This window comes from Hyperoodon ampullatus (assembly GCF_949752795.1).
Source record: "Hyperoodon ampullatus genome assembly, chromosome: 16".
NCBI classification, from domain to species: domain Eukaryota; kingdom Metazoa; phylum Chordata; class Mammalia; order Artiodactyla; family Ziphiidae; genus Hyperoodon; species Hyperoodon ampullatus.
In genome coordinates this window covers 75,856,295-75,865,337 of record NC_136929.1, presented here as the reverse complement: position 1 = coordinate 75,865,337, position 9,043 = coordinate 75,856,295, and the positions used below count along the sequence as shown (strand labels likewise).

At 46.6% G+C, this 9,043-nt stretch overlaps 1 protein-coding gene across 1 annotated transcript in view; it reads left to right on the top strand.

The window, feature by feature from the left end:
• Window positions 1-4,713: 4,713 nt before the first annotated feature.
• TNFRSF19 (TNF receptor superfamily member 19) overlaps window positions 4,714-9,043 on the top strand; it is a gene marked incomplete at its 3' end in the record, with an annotated part of 79,351 nt that continues 75,021 nt past the window's right edge. The window contains exon 1 of the mRNA XM_079721774.1: window positions 4,714-4,934. The remainder of the gene's footprint in view (window positions 4,935-9,043) is intronic.

The following is a 9,043-nucleotide window of genomic DNA, read 5'->3' as shown; positions in this document are numbered from 1 at the left end:
TAGGGCTGGGCAGTTAATTCCTTCTGTTATAAGAATTACATACAGCTGAACTTAACTGTTAGCAAACATTACAGCCAAAATTTGGGGGCAGAAACGTGCTCTGTTTTCCTTTCTTTCCTTCGTTTGGTATATTTTATGAGCGCTATTAGAATTTTTTGATAGGGTTTTCCATCAGTTGGCCTCGAATCTTCAACTATAAAGGACCTCAGGACGTAATTCATTCTTCCTCTGCTTCAGGACTGGACCACACTCAAGCATCCACCATTGGTCTGGTTGGTCAGACTCCCTGTGATGGCAGGGCTGGTCCAAGGCACCCTGGAAACATTCAGAAACTGGTGTGCCTTTAAAGAGTGATTCTTTAAAATGTCAGCACCATTTAGAGGAATGGGTTATGAAAGGGGGGGCAGGAGGAGGCTCCCTGGTGGCGGTGCTTCATTTCTCCTCAACTGTCACAAGCCATTCAGCTTTGCTCCAAGCTGCCCCGCAGATCCACCCACTTGCTGAAATCACCACTCTGAAGTGACCACGTCTCACATCCTTTGATTGAGAACTACTTTAGCATCATCCATTGTGACTTAACTCAGATCTCTGGTGAGAAGGTGGAGGGAGGTGAGATGGGGGTGTTGAGTGACTTTATGAAACCATTTCTTCCAACACAACCCAGTCCCTTTGTGAGAAGAGTTCTGAGAAGTACAGCTTTCCCCATCCTGTTAATGGTCCCCAGTACTAAGACAGCCCTATGGCCTAGCCTCATTGGTTGCTGCCCTGCGAGCCTGTTCCTTAATTCTGCCACGTGCGGAAGAGTCCCCTGTATTTATAGGGAAGCAGAGGAGGAGAGTCAATGGCTCGTTTCTCCTCTCAGTAAACACATGGGCAGAGTCTGGCCAACGCAGTGTCATAAACTCACCAGGGTCCGTGCAAGTGCTGCAGCTTATAGCACCTTTGCTCTATAAATGTCATGAGTTTGACATTATATCAACTAAATAAATACCCTCCTTGGACTTTCCATGCGTATTAATTTAAGCATTCGTGGTACGGTGATGATTATATTAGGGTTCAGGAAGCCTGGATTTTGGATCCTGCTTTGTTATTAACTTGGTGTGTGACCTTGGGCAAGTTGCTCCCCATCAGGCCCCAGCCCTACGCTGATAGTCTGATTGGCAGCGGTGGGTGCTGGGAATTACTTAAATAGCTGGGTCTTGGTTATTTTCCCTCTTATTTTCTTAACTATATTTGGCAAACTTTACAACTCTTTGAGATTGTGGCCCCCCATGTATTCATTCATTCAACAAATTTTTAATGAGTGCCTACCACGTGCCAGGCACTGTGAACAAAGGGACGGAATTCAGGATTCTCATGTAGCTTGCGTTCTATGCCTTTTTCCCATGAAATAGTGCTCTACATGGAAATTACTAGAAAGTCAAACAATTTTCCATTCATTTTGCTTCCACTGAGCTAGCTTATCACTGAAATTATTTTCTCAAGAAGTTTGTTACTTCATTGGTTCAACTTTTTTAGGAATATATTCTAAACAAATACACTGCGTATCAGCTTAGATATTGCTAAAACTAGCTTCAGAAAACCAACCCCGTAACATAGTCTTAAAAACAACACCTCTGGTCTTCCCTGGTGGCGCAGTGGTTGAGAGTCCGCCTGCCGATGCAGGGGACGCGGGTTCATGCCCCGGTCCAAGAAGATCCCACATGCCGCAGAGCGGCTGGGCCCGTGAGCCATGGCCGCTGAGCCTGCGCATCCGGAGCCTGTGCTCCGCAACGGGAGAGGCCACAACAGTGAGAGGCCTGCGTACCGCAAAAAAACAAAAAACAAACAAAAACACTTCTGCCGAGATCTTCATAAGAATTTGGCTTTTTCAGGGAATTCGCTGTTGGTCCAGAGGTTAAGACTTTGGGCTGTCACGGCCATGGGCCTGGGCTCAATCCCTGGTTGGAGAACTGAGATCCCTCAAGCCACAGCGGCCAAAAAAAAAAAAAAAAGAATTTAGCCTTTTCACTAAAATTTCAATTTATTAATGATAGTGCTCTAAAGGGAGCGAATGCTTGCAGCTCTAATTCTAAGCATTGGTTTCATTCTGAAAGAGCCTAGGAGTCATATGATTCTTTTTGTACTACCACTGGGTCCTCCTTCCTTCAGACACTGTCCCCAGGTCACTTACACTCAAAGTGAGGTAAGTGGGGAGCATTTGTTAACTTAAGCGGCCTCTTCTTTAAAGAGTAAGAGGCACTTAACAGCTACTGTGCAGAGGTTCAGTGGCTCTCCACTGTCAAATACCATTTCAGTTATCATCGATTTTTGATGCTTGGCATTGTGTGCCTGACAAAAGGTACAGCCCTGCCAACAATGGCTGCCATTTAATGAGCACTTACTGTGTGCCAGGCATTGGGCCAAGCTCTTTAAATACCGTATCTTATTTAACAACGACCAGTGAAACAACTTATTTCAACAGTAGAAGATATAGAAAATTGGGAAGGTCAAGTAACTTTTCCAAGGGCATGCAACTAGCCAACGGCCAATTGGCCTCCAAGCCCAGAATATGCGATGCCAAAGACTGTGTACGTTAATAAGATCTGTCCGCAGAGAGCTAGCAGCGGGCTCACGGGGAAGAGCAGTCACATACAGATGATGTGATGCAAGAATGAGTGAACTAAATAATGTGCCACTGTCTCTGAATAGAAAGGGAGGCCAGAGAAAAAACAAAGTAGTTCCTGCGCTGGCAGATTAAATTCCTCTCAGAAAACACTTATTGAACATTCGTGTGAATGTTTGATACTCTCAGAGATGCAAGTTTGAGCAAAATATGCTGCTTCTTGAAAGCAGGACTCCTTTTAAGTCCTTGAGGAAGAAAGCTAAGTCACAGGAACTCCAGACAGGAGGGTGCTGTCATTGTGGTAAAAAGGCCTCAGACCTCGCCCTAACTCCTGAGAGCTGTGGCTTCTGAGCTGGTCCCCAACTCAGGGGAGGGAGCATAAAGAGGAAGCTTGGGGCGCAAAGGAAGGGCAAGTTCAGGGCACACAGGAGGCAAGGCACGCAGACCAGTTTGGCCAGAACTTCAAGTGTCCCGTCTAGAGGCAGGAAGGATAGAGCTGAAGATGTGGGTGGAGCCCAGACATGGAAATCCCTGACTAGAAGCCATTCTTCACAGTGAGGAATCTTTGTAAATCTTTTCATCGGACAGTGACCATGATGAAAGGCAGGGGGAAGCAGGACGGATAGAACAGAGCAGCCGGGAGGGAGGTTTGAAGGGAGGTTTGACGGCGGGGCATTCAGGGGAAAGGTGCCGAGGGCCTGTATGGCAGTGGACGGGGTGGTGGGATGAAGAGAAAACGAGGAGGAAGGGGTGAGTGTGTGAGACCTTAACAGAGAGGCAGCAGTAAGTCAGCTTAACCACGGTGGCCGGAGGATGCCCTGTGTGCTGGGCTCTGGGCTACGAAGAAGATAAGCTGTGCCCTCAGGAAGGTGAGGTCTAGTTAGACAAACAGGTAACTACCATCTAAGGGCGAGCTTGTTAGGGAACCTCGGGGTGTGATGTGGTCCCAGATCACAGCCGACAGGTAGGCTGGGGACAGGCACACTCGCCTTGGCGTTCAGGTAAGACAGTGCGTATCATTTGTAAATGGTTAAAAATAAGTCGTGATTGCGGTTTCTATTCCGGCCATGACAGCCTTGAGGCTGACACTTGGAAGGATATTTTTAATGTATTTTTTACAAGTACCTAGTAGCGCTTTCGCCGTTCTCAGTGCGGGGTCATGAGACGGGCGGATTGGTGACCAACTGTGACAACTTATTCATTCTCTCAACAAACATTGATTGACCGCTACTATGGGCCTTGCGGTATAGAAAGGAAACATGGGATTTGGTTCCATTCAAAGAGACGTGCAGGTGTGCCAGGGAAATCAAAACCAGCACAGGAAGTGGTGGGCGCCCCTGCACCAACGCGATGCGTGCGCAGTCTCTTGGGCTGGGGGGAAGTTTGTCCACTTACTCACTGGACGGATGAACGACAATTGCTTACATTTCTACAGCATTGTAGCGCCGAAAACCTGTTTGTTCTGTACATGGTTCTTTTACTCCTTCCACTGAATCTGTAGAGCGGGCACCGTTAGCCTCGCTTCGTAAGCGCGCCAAGTGGAGAAGTTTCGGCACCGTCCTCAAGCCGCGTGTGGAAGCACGAAGCCCGGACCTGCGCGGCCCACGATCCCCGGGGGCCTGGGCCGGACCGGGCTGTGCCCGCGCCGAGGCGGTGGACGCACCCCAACCTCTGGAGGCCAATGTCCGGCGAGCGAAATGGGGAGGACCCGCCGGGAAAAGCATCTGCGAATGACGAGGCGGCTTGTGGGCTGGGTCCTGGTGATTCGGACCAGCCGCGCACACGTGTCACATTGTTTCCCGGGCCTTTCCTGGCGCAGAGGCGGGCGCGGGGTAGAAGGTCACCGGCAGCGTAGAGGCACAAAGGCCTGGAAACAGGTCCAGGTGGACGCGAAGGCGCCCCCCTAGCCGCAGGCAGGTCCCCGACACAGCCTCGCTCTCCGTGGTCCTGGTGAGCCCCCTCCTGCCTGCCCAGGTCCGCCAGCGGGATGCAGTCAGCAGCTCCCGCAGCCCGGGGGCCACCAGCGGCTGGACCGCGGCCTGGGGCACCCGGGGGACTGCGGGGACGCAGCCCGGAGCCCAGAGGGTGGGTGGTGGGCGGTGGTTCCGATGTGGGCGGGGCTCCCTGTGGGCGGGGCCGGAGGCGGTGGCCGTTGCCGGGCTACGGGGCAGCGCGGACCCGCGGCGCCTGGACGTGCCGGGTGTGCGCGCGCGGAGGGGACCCCGGCCCAGCTCCGCACCGAGTGCCGCGCGCTCAGCCTGGCTTAGCGCGTACCGGAGCGTCAGATCGCCGCCGGGACCTGCGGAGCAGCCTCCAGGCACCCGGGAAGGTAGGTGCCCCGCCAACCCCCGGGGCCGTGGCGCCGCGCCGCGCGGCGGATCCGCGCGGGACGCGCGCGGAGAGGAGGCAGCTGCGGGTGGAGGGAGGGGGCGCCGGCCTGGGCTGCTCGCGTGCAGAGTAGGGAGCGGGCGGGCAGGGCCGGCGGAGGCGACTCCCGGGAGGGCTGACAGCAAGGCCACCGAGATGCTGCAGCTGGAGGAAGCGGAGGGTGTGAGCACCCCACGGCCCCCGTGGGCGACGGGAGTGGCCGCGCTGAGCCCCGCTGTGCAGGGATCTTGTAAATAGAAAGGCTGCATGTATGCGAAGGTGCGTGAGTGTGTAAGTGTGTGCGCCAGGCTCTCCCGGGGCCTGGATGGGGGCGCTCCAGCTCGTCCTGGCGGGAAGCGGTCTGCAGGCCGGCCGGCCCGGCGGGAACTGGGGAGCGGAAGGGAGGGCACTCGGAGGATGTGCCAGCAGCCCGTAGACGCAGTGATGGGAAGGGCCGCTCTCACAGCCCTGGTCAAGGGTCTCATGCCATTTCATGGAACAGAAATTTAGCTCATACACTCTTGAGGATGACGTTTGGAAGCATCCAAATACAGCGATCTGTTTTGATGGTAGCGAGCTATGCGTCACACCTGCAGTTACCATTGTAAGAAATCCAGGTCACTTTTTTTTTTTTTTTTTGCATTTTAATAAAAGGACTCAATTTGCAAACAACAAAAAAAATAAGCATTGTTCGATATTTCTTTAATTGAAACAGTTTAACAAACTACTTATGAATGGGTGGTTTTTACTCCAATGACAGTTTTCCTTTACTAGAAGACGATTTCTTTATATAAACAGGAAACAGTTATTGTTAAACATGACTTCCACAAACAGAAGGATTTATTTTAATATGCTGTTATTTCATGACCAGATACTTGTATGCCAAAGGGAATATTATATTGCCTTCGTTCAGGATTTACTCCATATGTTTTCTGTTGTACAGCTTCACCTTAGGTGTAGTTTTAAAACATGTTTATTTCAAGCACTGCTTATTATCTAATTTAAACATATGTAGCTAGAGGGGGTGAGAATAGAGTCCTTCCCTGGAAGACAGTTTTTGACAGTTACTCACAGAGATGTCGGTACTTAAAAAGAGTTTTTCTTCGCATAATATTTATCAAGTTCTGAGAATAATACAAAACATAGAAATACAATTTCATTTTGAAAATACTGCCTTGACATGAATACATAGTGCATTATCATGAGCTCTATGTTTATTCCTTTTTAACCCATGGAAGTGTCTCATGACATCTGCTTTGTTACTGAGGCCACATGGCTTTATTAGCTTTGGAATGTTTTTCCATACTAAGTGCTAGCTCTAGGATGTTGTGTTAGCATTTTCTGGGACATTCATGGAAGTTATTTGTTTCTTTGATGGGGGTATTTTTAGGCTCCGAGTCCAGGCTGGATTTTGAATTTGAAAGGTAAGGACATAGGAAGACTTTTTATGCACTTGAAATTGTAATGTAAAGTGCCTTTCCTATCCAGAAGACTTGAATAAGGAACACTGCTAAATTTAAGTAACCTTTAAGAGGCTTTTTAAAAGAACAGAAAAATTTTTTTTACTTTAGATGGTCATCAAATTTAATTTATATATAATATGTTTGTACATACATGTAATAATCACATGCTATGCTTAAGTGTTAATTTAATTTACTAGTTGTAGCTCTAATATATGAATCCAGGGTATGTTGGGGACATTTGAAACCTAAATGAGGAATTCTGCTAACATGAGGAGAATATTCTTCTCCTTTTTCACCTATTTAAATCTCTGAACCCAAGCTTAGCCCAATCCTCTGCAACCAGTTCAACCATTCAAAATATAACACAGCACAAAAAAACTGAAGGCATCTTTAATGAAGAAAGCCAAGTCCTCTTAAATTTGATGAATCAATATTTAAAGTCAAGCATTTAAAAATCTGGAAAAGGCCAGCATGCTCTATCTGTTGACAACAAGTTGAATAAGAATACCCACCTCGAATAAATGTACACCCCAAATAAAGAGACAGCTGCTTATGTGATAAGAGAGCCAGGAACAGTTAAACAGTTCAAGGCGTTTGTCTCATGGCAGCTGATTCTTAAATGTTCATAGCCTTTCTAAAATGACCTTCTGGCTGAAGAAAAAGAACAGTCAAGCAGTAGAAACGCAGTTTCCTTTCATGATTTACTGGCTGAGCAGTGAATTCATTCATCGTATTTTGTCTGTCTCAAATGTTTACATTTAAAAGTAAGATGTTTAAACGGTATTGGGTTATCGTCTAGTCCACACGTCACAGAATAGGTACCTTTTAAATTGACGTTTTAAGACGTGGGTTTTTAAAAAGAGAACAACCAACCTCAGCAATTATATAAGACAAAGGAGCTTGTCTACCTCAAGATTAGATGTTATTCAGCCAACGCTTCCCGTCCATCTGCTCAGATGGCTCTAATCTGAGGAAATTCTAAAAGAATGGAGGCCTCTTATAATGGAGAACATGTTACAAAGAAGGACTTTGGAATCTATCCAGGCTTCTAAAATAAAATTTTAAACAGCTGTGTTGTAGACATTATTATGCACAATTCTCTAGAATAGATTGTGTCAATGTTTGGGGTCCCCTCAGACCTTGATGCTACAATTGTCCTATTTGTATTTTAGGATTGAGAAACATTTGTGAATTGGGGGAAGAGTACACTAGTTACAAGACACTTGTTGATTGAACATTCTGAGAACACTATGACTGATTTTCCTAAAGCAAAAATGATAGCATCTACAACTCAGAGAAATGAAAAGAATTAGTCTCAAAAAACCGTATCCCAGGTTAAGTTCTGTTGAAAAAAATTATAGGAGCCTGACAGTGACTGGCCCCTAATGTTTTTGAACTTTGGAGGAATTGAAAATATTGTATTTGGCAACAGAACATTTTAAAGCTTGTAGAGTTTTTAGTAGAAGATATTTCTTGACTTGAAAAGGGAAATCATTCTCATTTCCCAGCCAACAACAATATGTATATTTTTATTACTGCATGCCTTCGTGAGCTTCCTAGGCTACAAAAAGGGCTGCCAACCCTACCATGTAGGGAGAACAATTTTCAGGATATAGTGAAATTGAAGACGAAGATAAACAACAGTTAGAGGCTAGGGGTTATTGCCCCGTTTGGAAATAGCAGTACCCTAAATTTCTAATTAATTTTTTATTCTCTTCACATATGGGACTGACATTATTCTCAGCCATTTATGGTTCTGTTCCACCATTAAATGTAAAAGGCTGTATGTGTGGCATTGGCGTCATTTCAGTGCTGATTTTGTAAATTGTAAGCCTGCCAGTGTACTTTAATGTTGATTTCTTTAAAAATATTTCAGCTTATTGCATATTGGAAAAATGTATGAGTTGGTTGTAGCTTCATGACCTAATGTTAATACAGTTTTGCTAGATGAAAATGTTTACATGTTGCATGCCCTGTGTGCTGAATAATAAATCAAATGGCTTTGAAGGGATGGGGGGGGAAAAAAAGAAAATTAAGCAACTTATTCTGAAACGAATTATCCAGATTTTTTTAGTTATTTCACATTCATATATTTTGGTCATTTATAAGATCACAAATAAAGACTATTCTCAAAAGGGTTACTGAATTATTAAAATTAGAAAGATACATACCAGATCTTCCTCCTTGGTGATCTTTGTCGATATTATAGCCCTATATTCAGAAATGGGGTCCTCACCTGATTTGTGTGCTACCACCATCACTTATAGTTCAAGCTCAAACTGTGGTTGCACAGATTTTTCCCCTATATTATTATTATTATTATTATTTTTTTTTTGCGGTACGCGGGCCTCTCACTGCTGTGGTCTCTCCCGTTGCGGAGCACAGGCTCTGGACGCGCAGGCTCAGCGGCCATGGCCCACGGGCCCAGCCGCTCCGCGCCATGTGGGATCTTCCCAGACCGGGGCATGAACCCGTGTCCCCTGCATCGGCAGGCGGACTCGCAACCACTGCGCCACCAGGGAAGCCCTCCCCTATATTATTTTATCCCTTACAACAGCCCTAAGAGTAAAAATATTATCCCTAGCTAATGAATTTCTTCATTAATTCA